Here is a 14,438-nt window from a genome sequence, read left to right on the forward strand (position 1 = left end):
ACTGATACATATCACTTTCTTCCATATATACATATACACACATATATACATACATATGTATATGTACACATATACATATGAATAATATACATATATACATATACATATGTATATATACTGAAGGGGAAAAGGGAAAGTGAGACTTTTGGTTTCATCAAAAACCTGGTTGAGCATACAAGGGCTGGACCTAGGTCCCTTGCACACATGTAGCAGATGTGCAGCTCAGTCATCATACGGGTCCCCCAACAACTGGAGCTGGGGCTTACCCAGACTCTGTTGCCTGTCTTTGAATCCTGCTCTCCTAACCGGGCTGTCTTGTCTGCCCTCAGTGAGTGAGGATATAACTAGTTCTGCAGCGACTTGAGATATCAGGGTGGGTTGGAACGCAATGGAGACCTCCCCATTCTCAGAGGTGAAGGGGTGGGGGATGAAGGAAGGGGTCATGAAAGAGGGGGATTGGGAGGACAGGGGGACCATGATCAGGAATGTCAATTAATAGAGAAAGAAGCCAAGATACATTATGTAAATATGTCTTTGTTTTAATCCCAGCTATGAGATATGGGGCTGCTTCAGATTTTCCATAGCCACTACCTATGATTGTCCCATGCTCTAGGAGGGGTGTGATTATTGGCAGCTTTTGATAGTTTATGTTAGGAACTTTTGGGGACTCTTGAAAGGGTATAAATTTGAGAGTCCCAAGAGAGCCTCTCTTCCCTGCTCCCATTCCTGCTGCTGCTGGTTCCTGCTGCTGGTCCCTGTGCTGCTGCCACATTTGATATTGTTGGACTGCTGTTTTGCTGAATTGCTGGTTGGAAATATCCTGATGATGGAGATTGATGGGAATCTGCAGCCCCAAAGAATCAAGAAGTAGTCTAAAGAGGTCTTTGCCCCCTCTCCCTTCTAACCTTCTTTCTCTCCTGTCTAGTGTAGGAGGTTTAGAAGGGATTGGTGTGGAACAAGGGTTGGAAGAGTGGGTATCCCCAGACAGTACACAAATAAGGGAGAAAGAGAGAATTTGCTTTCTAATTGCTCTTGAAATAGAATGCATATGACATAAGCAAAAATAAAATTTATGGAAAGAAATTTCTTAAATAAATTTGATCTTCAAGACACGGCGGAAAGCAGATTCGAAAGTTCAAATCCAGGTCCCTAGAGACAAGTGGATACAGTGAGAGGGCTGGAGGAGAATATAGAGGCAGTATCCAGAGTGGAAGGTACAGTCATGTCCAGTTTTCTGATGCTTCTCATCTTAATATTTTTTCATTGGCATCAACTCGAGAAAGAAGCTCTCCAGAGACTCCTTAAGCTACATTTATTTGCATTAGTCTCTTGCTTTCCATGGGCCAATAAAGCAAAGCCACAGTGAGACACCAACTGTGTCACGAAGCTTGTTTTGTCCCAAAACATTTTCAATGTGTCAATCAGTCAGAGCCATTTTAGAGGATGGCTGCCAGCCACTGCACATCCACGCCAACTGTGGCTGAATTACTCAGCCTCACTGCAGGAGGATCATTCCATGTGTCCCTCTGAGTCATTGTGGAGGGTACTACCCAGCTGGTTAGCATGCCCACTGCATGCAGGCCATGAATTAAGCTCACGACAGTGACTCAAGAAGGAGAAACCATTCGCTGTGTTCAATCACAGTAGATTGCGGGGGCCGGGCCCTCCCCTAAACAGAAAGTCAATTTTGACTTGAAAAAGAGAAAGAAAGAAAGAGTCTTTTGTCTTCATTTTTTGTAGGATGGTTGTCTGTGTACACAAAGCATAGAAGTTTCAAAAAGACATTGCTACCACTCCGGGGCACTTATTGGACAGATACAACACAGATGGACTAAAAACACCTTTTTCTTCTTTTTGAGAGTTTATGAACAAATCCTCTCTGATTTATGAAGTCCTCCCAGGCCCTATGCCTATAGAACATAGACTCAGGAGGTTTCTCTTTGTTACTCTGGAGCGTTCTTCATGAAGACAGGACCACTCTGCTGTGAAGGTCGAAATATCCATCATCCTGCCTATGGCGACACTCAGGTAGAACCAGCCTGGGAGACTGAAACATCCCAGCATCTCGAGCTGCCTTTTGGCATGCATCCCTGCTTCCAGAGGAAATCCATCAGTGCTGGGCTTCTTCACATTCACTTGCTGCATTGCAGTTCTCCGGCAAGGCCACGGGAGCACTTTGCTTATGGAGCTCTTTCCAGAGGCTGATTACAATGCAGGGATGGTACTGAGTATCTCTGCAGAGCATAACAAATAGCAGCAATAACCTTTCTAATTACAAGAAAGACGAATGCGCCAAGTGTAGAGAGCACTGGAACGAATGCCTAAGTTGTTCCTGCTCAGAAAGAGGGTGTCATAGAAGACAAGTCTCTTTGCTGGTGCAATGGGGGGGAGGGGAGGCGTGTTCAGGAGCTGCAGGAAGAGAGTGCTTGGCCACGGTGTAGGGATTAATGATGCCAAGGAAGCCATCATTAAAGGGAATTGCATAGGGCGGAGGCCTAGCGATGTGCTTGGACTTAAGTATAGCTGGATGCCAATTCTAAGGTTGAAAGCCAGGCAGAGAGGAGCCCTGGCTCTCAGTTGATCCTCTGTGGCACAGGTGCTCCTCACTATGTGCAAAGATGGGGGTGTGGCCAAAGAAGTGAGATTTACTTCTGCTGCAACTAGAGGTGTACAGTTTAGGTTTGGAGTGATGCCATTAGAGCATGGAGATAGGGTTGCCATGGAGCAGCTGCAGAGGGCAGGTGACACTGTCCACCACATTCCTTTGTTGTTTGCATCATCTCCAGTCCATGTCACCTCATAACACTTAGCTCAAGTGTGCCCAATAGTTCCATTTATCACCTAGGCATTAATGGCACGTCATCGGGATTTGCAGCTCGGTTCCTCCATGTACAATCTCAAGTGACTGAGACAACCTGTTATCTGTAAGGTGGACATTTCAGTACCATTGGAATTAATGTAAGAATGAGGTCGTGCAAAGGAAGTACCAGCCCACAGTTCATCTAAATGAATATTAGCAAGTATGACCTCCAGGAAGTATGACTCAGGAAAAGAGGAAATCATGACCGAAGGGCAGACCTTGAAGAGCTTTGGAGTTATACAATACCCATCACAAATAGAAGTCACCACAAATTAGGAAGGAAGCTAATTCTTCATATGCTACTTGTGGAGTTCTTGGGTAATTCTGTGATACAGTTAGCTTCATCTGAGAAAACGCTTACATCTCCTGCCAACATGCACAGTACTGAGAAGTGGCAGTCTAGGGACTGAGTCAGTCCAGAACAGTCTGCCTCCAGGGTCTTTCCTGGGGTACTGTTACAAAGGTTCTGTAGATGGCAGTTCCATTCTGCTTTCTGTTGCAGCTTCAGTGTATTGCTGTGATGTACTTTCCAAGGCAGAGGCACCATAATAATCAATACAATTGAGAGAATAACTTGAGAAGGTAGAAGGAAGGATGCTAATCTAAAGATTTTCTCTTGCTCTTTGCAAGAAAAATAATATTTATTATTACTATTACTAAGGAGCGCTTAGGTGCCAGGCGCTGTGTAAAGATAAGAGCTGAAGACAGCTGTGCCCTAGATTAATAAATCCATGGCATGGCCACCATCTCAATGCACTTATAGCCTAAGAAGTTACTCAGATCTATCTACTGTCACATGGTGGTTTAAGAGCTTAAAGAATATTGGGAGGAATATCAATGGGTCTGATCTTGGGTGTTATATGTGAGTACACATATGTGGGACAGATAATGATGTCAGATGTCTTCATTCAATTGCTCTCTAACATAAATTTCAAGAAAAGTTCTCTTATGGGACCTGATACTCACCAGTTCAGTTGTACTGGCTGGCCATCAAACTCCATGAGTCTGCCTCTCTTTTTCTTCCCTGGTATTGGGGTTACAGATGGACACTACTTTGTCTAGCATTTACTTGCTGGTTAAGGATCCAAATTAAAACCTAAGTCTTGCATGATAAGCACTTCACTTCACTGACTGAGCCATATCTCTAACCCTATGCTAGTCTTGTTAAGCTCTATTTTCATAGACAATTCACTGAGTCTTGCTTTCAGATCTCTGTGCTTTTGCAGAATGTGTGTGTGTGTGTGTGTGTGTGTGTGTGTGTGTGTGTGTGTGTGTAAAATGCCCCGCTGTCAAGTGGGTGACCACTAGTGATCTATATGTAATTGAAAAGTAATTAAGGTGAAATAAAAATGCAGCATTTGGAGTCTTCAGACATACGTGTCACATGCAGGAGCTTGGTAGTCACACCCTGGATTAGACAGCACACGGGAGATTTTTATCCTCATAGAAATCTGACTGGGAAGCCCTTTAGCATCTAGTCCCCAACCTCAAGTTCCTTCAGATTCACACTCATTTTCAGGTTTCTGCTCAAAGTCACCTAGCTTGCAAAGCTTTATTTAACGTTTCCTGTAGCCTACCTCCCGTTGCATTTGTCTTAGGTTTCTGTCATAGAACATGGGGACCCTTTTACTCTATTTTTTCCCTGTGGCTATTTCTCCATCTTCGGTGTTAGAAACTTGAAAAAGGACACTGTGTGTTCTCATCTCTGTATCTGATTACAGCTCCCAAGTATGAGAGTGCTGCTTGGAGGAATGGATGGTTTGGGACTGCAGTGGTTCCTGGACTCAGTTTCCTTGCTCCTTTGCATTGCTGAAGAAGAAAGAAGGAGGTTCCTAAAGTTTTCATGACATTCCATAGGAGTGGAGGGAGAAAGCAAAAGCACCCCTTCATGACCTCTTCAGGGTTCATGAGGCATGCTGTGCTCAGAGGACCTGACTTCATTATTGCCTAGACCTTTTCCTTGCACACTGACAGGTGAATTTGGGGGTGGAATCAATAAAACTTGCTAATTATACCTTCAACCCACATTCTTCATCAAGGTGTCATAATTTCATGTTATCCCAAACTCTGCCTCCCAATTTATACAGGTTTTAAGGGAGGAGGCACCTACGTACATGATTCCAATTAACCTCTAAACATACCTAATTTCCTAGAATTTTTCAGAAAGCACAGTTTAATTATGTGGTTCATAGATTAGAATTGATACTGTCTATAGTCCAGTGCTTTAAAATTTATGTCTGTGTGCATTAGGAGACTGTCTTTAAAAAAATTCCAAGAAGTCATCAGCTTCAAAACAGATTCACAATGCAAACTTAACTGCTTAAGAAGTTGCAAGAAAGGATAGCTTGCTGACACTGTCAGTTTAACATGATGATATCACAGAAGGTCATGAACACAGTGTTAAAAGTTGTCAAAATTCTCTTAACACAGGGCAAATTCATCTGACAGGTTTTGGGGGGAAGGTTTACTGTACATAATAAATGGATGATACAGTTAGATCCAGATGGGAGAGGATCAATGTTCAAATCTCCGTGGATTCACAGACTTCCCTGAGATAATTTAGTTGGAAAAGGGGGGCTAATAGGCAAAGAAATGAGCTAGGAACATTAAATTGTTCTTAATGAACAAAACAAATTATAGCATTATGCATTTCCACAGAATGTTCTGGAGTTGATAAATTCCAAGTAAGATTGGATTTTGGTCTGTGGGTCATTCACAACGAAGTTTGAACTGAAGTGATTTTATTAGTTCTTGCAGTTGCTGTAAGGAAGCACCAAAGCCAGAGAAGTATAAAATGATAGAAATGTATTGTCTAGTCATCCTGCAGGCTGGAGGTCAGAGTCCAGATTTGTTCAGAGCTAGCTCTTCTCTTCCAGTGTCTGGTGCTGACACTCCTAAGCTTGAAGCTGCGTACACCCTACCTCTGTCAGGGTCATCCTGCAGGATTGCTTATCGTGAAAGTTTTTTGCATGAGTCTATTTTAATTGCATTAAAATACTTCTTTCCTTTTTACACATTAAAAGATGATTTATTAGATTGTCCATAGAGCTGTCTCACCGCGGGGAGCACAACAGTTACTTGCCCTCATCCCTGGCTTAGCAAGAATTTATTTATTGTTTAATTTTTAAATTATCAAGTTATTTATTTACTTTATATCCTGATCATAAACTTCCCCTCCCTCATCTCCTCTTAATCCCTTCCAGTCAGCTCCCCTGCCCACCCACCCACCACTCCTCCCCTTCTCATCAGAAAAGGGGCAAGGCCTCTCATGGATTTCAACCGACCTTCACATATCAAGTTGCAGTAAAACTAGGCCATCTTCTTCTATTGAAGCTAGGCAAGGCAGCCCGGTTAAGGGAAAGGGATCCAAAGGCAGACAGTGTCTGCAGAGACAGCCTCTGCTCCAGGTTTAGGAGTCCCACATGAAGAACCAGCTGCACAGATGCTATGTATGTGCAGAGGGTCCATGACTTGGGGATTAGAGCCCAGTGGTCGACACTCTAAAATACTTATTTTTCATTACTCAAGTTTTGGTGATCTTAAATTGTCACCCATGCACCCACCCACTTGCTCCATCCTAACCCTGGCCGCTGTCTGTCATCTCAGCCTCTGGATGTTTTCTTAGTTCATAGTTCACGTAAACCCTATTGAAGAGTGCGTGTCTGTGATATGCTTCTGCTTTTGTGTATCTGTTTCTTTTTCTCTTATAAGGGCACCATTCAGGTTAGACTAAGCATCTACCCTACTCCATCATGACCTCATCTCTTCATTGTTGTGGACATTCAAAAAACTATATATCAAGGTATCAGGTTGACATTCCCTTTCAAAGTCTCCATGGCTTTGTAATCAGTCAGGACCCACCAGGAAGGGTCCGGCTCTTATGACTCATCTAGGCTTAACTATCCGCTGGCCCTCTGCACACAGATCTTGTAGAAAGTGATTTGGTTTCTAAGTTTTCAAAACCAGTCAACATCGTAAATGATTTCCCACTGGTTTCTTTTGTTTTAAATGTTTATTTTGTTTTATGTGCATTGATATTTTTCCTGCATATATGTCTGTGTGAGGTGTGGGATTCCCTGGAACTGGAGCTACAGGCAGTTCTGAGTTGCCACGTGGGTGCTGGGAATTGAACTGGGTCTTTTGGAAGAGTAGCCAGTGCTCTTGGTCACTGAGTCATCTCTTGAGATACCACCCCCATTTCTTTTACCCTTCAATGAGGTGTAATTGGGGGCAGTGTTTGAATCCCTTTGCCTTGGGGTAAGTTACTGTATTTCACAGCTTCACTAAGAAAAATCACACAATTTCTGGATTTGGCTTTGTAACAGCCAAATTACCTTCCTTTTGTATTTGGATCCTCATTTTATCCCTTCTAAAATTAGGACACTTAAAAACAACTCAATTATTATTTTTGCTTCTGTTGGGAAGAGTCAGTTTCTTGGTTTCCTGAATTTATTCCAATTCTGCTAGTCACTTTCACTGATGAATTCACAAATAATTTCAAGACCACAAAGGAGTAAATGTCCTGGAAATGAAAGCAAGATGCACACAAGGTCTCCTCCAAGCTGGACTTCCAAGCTTACTTTTGTACGGTGAATAATCTCTGAGGTGGAACTCTGACCTAAGAATTCTGACAAATCTGAACTTAATAGTAGATATAGGATAATTACAACTAAAGTCCCTTAAATGAAAGTGAATTCAACAAGGCTAAAGTCACCCTGGGATAGATAGTTGTTAAGTTGTTTCAAGGAATCATCTCCTCACACATGACTAGACGTTCTGTATGGATTCTTCCAAGCTCTTAATTTACTAACTAATGCTACATTCAATTTTAATGTCGATGACACTAGGTGCTAGAAATATAGACATAATCTTCCTTATGCAAGGAAGTAGATCACCCCCCAAAGATACACAGTATGTAATATTTTGCAAAATATAACTAAAAATGCAAGATCCCTGGTAATGGAACTCTATCCTATGGATAGCCACTAAAGCACCAGAGATATTTTTCATAAAGCAAGTCAGATGTGTTTTGCAAGGGGTGTTTGCTACATAAATATTAGCTGTCAGAAAACTATGAAGAGATCATAAAGCGAATGGACTGTGCTGCTACCAAGGGCAAAATCCTGTTGGAAGAGAATGGTCCTTTGGGATCTATTAACTGGATCTGTGCAGTAAATGAAAACTGATCATCCGTCTTGGTGTCTCTATTTATCAACAGCATCACACTCCACTTCCATGGCCGCCTACGACTGGAATCTTACAGCATTTTTCTTACTCTAGCAAATGCACCCAATATCTTAGAGGGTTGGCTGACTACTTCTGATTTGTGACCCATGGGGAATGACTGACTCAGAGCATCGACAGCCTGGAAGCCATCAAGAGGAGTTCAAACCAGGATAGAATAGACTTTCTAAAGTCTCATTCATACAACAGAAAGAAAAGAGCTGGCAGACTTTTATTTTTATTAGCTCAACACTGTCAAATGGAAACTCTACAGGAAGGATACACTGATTAACAATGCGTACAAACAGCATTCTGTATATTTCATTCTTCTTAGGTAGCATCAAACACAGAGGGTGATATGTGATTTGCTGTATGCTCAGACCATGAGCTTTGGTGTCTGAATAAACTTTGGCTTATGACGTTCTTCATATAAAGATCTATTTCGGAGCATGTACATTAACTAGTAGGCATCCTTGTTGAAAGATTTGTTTGGAGACTCATGTCCACCTGGCTTGCACACCTTCTTTCTTTTCCTGCCTTGTGTCCTTGCTTTGTTCTCCTTCTCCTCCACAAAAGGTGGCTTGAGAGCAAGCTCCCTACCAGTGCTACCCTGTGAGGGGCTTTGCTTGCACTGAGCATGGGACAGAAACTTAGTGTTTTGTGTAACTCTCATCTTTGGGTCAATATCTCTGCCAACAGCTCTGTTGAGGTTGCTTCGGGGATCCAGAGAGAACTCTCCCTCCTTGTTCTTCAGATGATGACAGTGTACAGAGAAACCATCAAAATGTACACATGGAGGTTTTGGGAGGGTACCCGAGGGCCTAAGGTTACTGGATGCTTTGTGAGTATTAACTGAGAAGGAAAGGAAATTATTTAACATCAAAAGTTGGGAATGAGAAGGAGAAAGGAGAGTTGTAATTTCAATATTGAACATAGGGAAGTCATGGCATACACACCCAATCCTTCCCTCCAAAATACAACAAAAATATGGGTAAAGGTGGCAAACAATAAGTAGACACTGGAGCAAAAATACAAAATCTTCTAAAATGTAAAAAGGGGGAAAAGCAAATTTAATGGGGGAAATCAAACATATAATGAAGTCATACAATAACTGGATACCTATGGAAAAATAAACTTAATGGTGATGTCATTTCTCACATCATTAACAAGGGAAAATTCTAGAAGGACCCAAGGATTCAGGCTGAGAAAATTGTAAGAATTATTAGAAGGAACAGATATGAATTTCTTAATAACCCAGAAATAAGGGAACATCCCCAGCTATAAATACAAATGCATATGCAGTATTATAAAAAAGAGAAAGACACTTGGTTACGTTAAAATTTTAGCACAGCGAAAGGTATACATATAAACAAAGAAAAGGTCAAATAACAAACATGGCAAGTATTTGGAAGAAAAGTTCTCACTAGGAAGTTTAATAAAAGTAACAGGAGCCTATGAGACATGATCATTAGGTCAGAGGGTAGAGCCTCTGACTGAATTAGTGTGTCGAGCATCTATTGAGGACCAATTTTCAATTCTAAGTACCACAGTAAATAAATAACCCACTCCAAATGTAATGTAAGCATGCCCTCAGTTCTTACTATTTGACAATGTATCAAACTAGGACGAGAGTTTAAAAAAACTTAAATAAATATCAATTGAAATGTTTTAAAGGAATTGTGGATGTTAAGGATTTTGCTCAGTTGAAAGAATGCTTGTTCATGTGTGTGAACCTCTGGGTTTGTTCCCAGGCAGGGCATAAACTGATGCGTGACTGTAATCTTTGTACTGGGTGGGTGCATGCAGGTTCAAAAGTCCAAAGTCCATCAGCTCCATGTGAGTCCGTGGCCAGCCAGAGACACACTATACTATGCCTCACAAACAATTCTGGGCTGAGGAGTTAGGCCGGGTGATGAAGTAATTTCCTACCAGTATGATTTCAATCTTTAGCACTATGGGAAAGACAGCATGTTGGAATACGGTTGTAATATTTTCCTTGAAGGGGCAGAGAATGAAGGGTTCCAGTGGCTCACTGTCTGGCCAGTCTACCCCAACCGGCAAGTTACAGGTCCTACTGAGAGACCTCATCTCAAAAATAATGTAGATGGCTCCTTAAGAATGAGACCTGAGGTTGACTTCAGTCCTCCACACACATGTGCACAGACATTCATGCACACCTGTAAATATATATGCATACCCGCTATGACCATGTACCTGTACACACACACACATACACACACACACACACACACACACACACAATCAGATGCATATGCACACACACACACACACACAAATGACATAATGAACTGTGGCATGGGTGTTAGTATTTTTATTCTGAGATTAGTGTTTGCATAGCATGGGATAAAATATGTACTTATGTAGTATGCTCTCATTCTTTAAAGATTTATTTACTTATAATATATAAGTACATGGCAGCTGTCTTCAGACAAACCAGAAGAGGGCATCAGATCTCATTACAGATGGTTTTGAGCCACCATGTGGTTGCTGGGATTTGTACTTGGGACCTCTGGAAGAGCAGTCGGTGCTCCTAACCACTGAGCCATCTCTCCAGCCCTCATTCTCATTTTTTTAAAGTCCTAATTCTTAGTGACAATAAGACAGATTTAGGGCCTAAGATATTATTAAAAAAACTGCAGTATTCTTCAATTTAAATCTCAAGTATGAGAATAGATTATGACATACTTTTTCTGCACACACACACACACACACACACACACACACACACACACACACACACAATTTTGCAGCCCTATTTACTGAAAATCCCTGGAAATTCTAACCATCCGATAGTGATGACACTCCTTCCATTCTACCAGATTAAATCTCCATTTTCCTACTACCAGAAGTTGGAGCATTTACAAAACTGATTGCTTCCAGGCTTACAATCTTACAGAAGACTGAGAAGGGCACATGAATAGGTTTCAAATGCCCAGAGATGGAAAATTTGAGTGTCACAATGATAAGGCAAGTCAGTGACATATCAATTAAAGTCAAATGCATAAGTTCACAATGATAACAGGAGAAGCATGCTTGTCACCTATGACACGGGATGCTAACAAATGAAATCATTATTTCAAAGAGCAAATTAAGAAAGGACTAAAATTTTATCTTCCCATTTCCATTCAAAGTAACTCATTGCATCTTGATAAGTTAATGAAGCAGTTCCTCTTTGTAGAAAGTTTTGAGCAAAAAAATAAGAAAAAGGAATTAGTACCTTTTGCGATCTCTATTGAATTAATAGATCCAGACAGACATTGATCACCAATAGCTGTCTCCAAACACAATAAAGGCAACCAAACACTGTCTGTCTACTAGCGCTACAAGTAGACAACCTTTGAAACAGACTTGGTCTATTCCCTATGCCCTAAATCAAAACTGGACTTGCTCACACTTATATAAAATAATACAAGACAGCATATGAAGGATCAGGCAGGAGCACAATCAGTAAAATAAAAACTTCAGAAAATTATTAAAAGTAAATAAATAGCTTCTTCCATCATAGACAGCAAGAAATTCAAAGAACTAGGAGGAGAACAGGCTACAAGAACTGAAAAGGCAGAAGCAAACCCTGTGGAGATTGTATGGAGAGAAAATTAAGTTGAGAGCTAACGTAGACAATTCAGTATTCATGAGCTGATTGAAAATGTGAAAACCTATGCTTCAGTGTTATTGCAGTTAATGTTGCATTTTGTATGTGCTGGTGGTATTGTGCTCACACCATTTTAACACATATTAGGGTTTATAAATTTATACTGAATTTTTTGAAATTGGATGCTGTTTGGAACTTGGGTGGAAAGAAAACAGAGGTGGGTGCTGGTTGAAGGGACGAACACAGACTGGGTTCTAGCTTGGTGATTGTAAGTGGCAGGTAATTACTCTATGATTCTCATTCTGTCTACTTCTGTGTATAATTAAAATTTAAGGTAACATAAAAATACTCAGAAAGGCTATTTGTTGCCCAAACAGCTAGCAATACAGACCCCTGAGTTTCCTGGGGCTTACTCTTAAAGATTCTATCCCAAACCCAGTGCCTTGCTTAAGTTTGTTTCTCTTTTCTTTGTCATTTAGTCTTTTGTTCTGTGTCATGTTTGCCTTGTCTCTCCCCTAACTCTCTACTCCCTAGTTTCATCTCCTGTCTTCCCTTCCTCTAACGCACCCTCTTTCCTACCAACCCCTTAGACAGTTGATCATGACAGTCAACTAGCTTGTTTTCCTTTAAAGTCAATGGGATATGGAGTAGTTTTATGCACCCCAGAGGCTTTAAAAATTGTATGTGTTTAAGGTATTTCATGTGATATGTTGATACACACTCACATTTTAACATCATTACCATGACTGAATCAGTTGACCATTGTAACATCATTACAATGACTGAATCAGTTGACCATTGTAACATCATTTACAATGACTTAGTTCATTGACCCACCCATCATTTCACATAGTTAAGATCAATACCCATTGTGGAGAAACTGATGCTAAATCTTAATAATGTTTCCAGCTCTCCTTCTGCTGGCAGCAGTCAGAGTCTTGGACATCCACACACAGGGGGCTTTCTGATAATGAAGCAAGACCAAGGGGCAGTGAATCTCCCTGCTCAAACTCCCTTGAGAGCAATTGCACAGCAATGATCTTGGATGTGCAGAACACTGCTCTCCAAAGTCAGCCAAGAAGCATGGAGTTTAAGTATGGGTTGGAATGGCAAACATTTTCATTTTTAATGATTTTTTAAAATTAATTTTTGTTTACCATACATGGAAATGTGTTCCAATGTAGCATTCCATTATGTACACACACACACACACACACACACACACACACACACACAAATTATCCTTTATTTTTATTCATCCTTTCACCCTTCCCACTGGTGTCTCTACTTTTGCTGGTTCTTATCCAATGGCTGTACATTTTTTCTGCTATTATGCCACCTATAATCCATGAGCCTATTTTGTTTAACACTTCTGTTCCCTTTAGACTTCTTCTAAATCATAGATTCTTAGATAGGCGTATATATATATATGTATATACATATATATATATAATGATAGATAAATGATAGTGTGATAGATTGATAAAGATGATAGATAGATAGATAGATATAAATGGTAGATAGAAATTATGAAATGATAGATGATAGATAGATAGATAGGATAGATTAATAGATAGAAGATAGATAGATAGATAGATAGGATAGATAGAATAGATTGATAGATAGAAGATAGATAGATAAGATAGATAGATAGATAGATAGATAGATAGATAGATAGATAGATAGATAGATAGATAGATAGGACAGATCGATAGATAGACAGATAGAAATATAGAAAGATAGATGGTGGATGGGTAATGGATTCATCAATGTCCCTCTGCAACCAGCTTTGTTATTACTGCAGATAAACAACCAGCAACTGAGAGGGTGCCTTCTTTCCCTTTTTAATGTCTACTCATGTGAAGTCAGTTGAAAGCTGCCCTTGATCAAAGACTCCTGGCAGGAGACTACAGGGTTTTTATTATTTATTATTTATAGAGCATCACAAGTGTCACACAGCAGTTTGCAAAACATAAAACACTAGAGAGAGACTCATGCTGTGAGGAGGTGACAATGTAAACAGAATGTAAACATCGTCATGGATAATAGCTCTTGATTGACAGAAGGATAAATTCTTTAATTTGGGAGGTGACTGGGCTAAAGTAGATTTAAAAAGATGTACTTAGAAAAAATGAAGAACCTAAGCCCAACAATACATATTCTCCAAAAATGAATAGTTGAAAGTTAGGCTGATTTATGAAATCAAGACAAGAACTAAGTATTTCTCATTATATTATCGAGACTTTGAAAATGATACTACATGTTCTTTCTAAGGTTTGGAGATAGTGTCCCTATCCTTTATTTCTGGAAGCTGTACATGTCAGTGGAATACTCTATGGAAGTGATTTAGCATTCTAGAGCAAATATATGCAAAAATTCTTATGTAAGACTTAAGCCTTTCGCAGTATACAGGATATTAAAATATCACAGAAGACAGAGGAACACAGTTCTGTCTCTGTGTAGGCAAGGCACCAGATGTCCTGTACTGCATGATCAAGTACATGTGCTTAAATGGAGGTGGACATCTTGTAGAGCCTTACCAGGTACATGTGCCTACATGATTGTAGACATTCGATAGTCCATTATCAAGTTATGTGCCTACATGGTAATGGACATCCTGGAATCCTTATCAAGTGTATGTGCTTACACAATAGGGGACATCCTGGAGTCCATTACGAAATGTGTTTCCCTCCATATAATAAGTTTGTATAGTATATCTCAGTCACCACGAGCTTTCACTCA

The 14,438-nt window shown here is 40.4% G+C and overlaps 1 protein-coding gene and 1 long non-coding RNA gene across 7 annotated transcripts in view; both read right to left on the reverse strand.

Annotated features, from left to right (window-relative positions):
* The window catches only part of LOC148004131 (uncharacterized), an 876,089-nt gene that overhangs the window by 715,115 nt on the left and 146,536 nt on the right, over positions 1 to 14,438 (reverse strand). The gene's annotated exons all lie outside the window — the stretch shown is intronic.
* The window catches only part of LOC148004133 (uncharacterized), a 95,047-nt gene that overhangs the window by 47,002 nt on the left and 33,607 nt on the right, over positions 1 to 14,438 (reverse strand). For 2 of the 6 annotated variants that reach the window (XR_015628207.1, XR_015628208.1), the window contains exon 3: positions 8,304 to 8,935. The exons of the other annotated variants lie outside the window; for them this stretch is intronic. The gene's annotated coding sequence lies outside the window, so the exon portion shown is untranslated. Of the gene's footprint in view, positions 1 to 8,303; positions 8,936 to 14,438 lie in introns of those variants that run through there. 6 annotated transcript variants of the gene reach the window in all.

The sequence above is a fragment of the Rattus norvegicus genome, chromosome 8 (assembly GCF_021556685.1).
Source record: "Rattus norvegicus strain SHRSP/BbbUtx chromosome 8, alternate assembly SHRSP_T2T, whole genome shotgun sequence".
NCBI classification, from domain to species: Eukaryota; Metazoa; Chordata; class Mammalia; order Rodentia; family Muridae; genus Rattus; species Rattus norvegicus.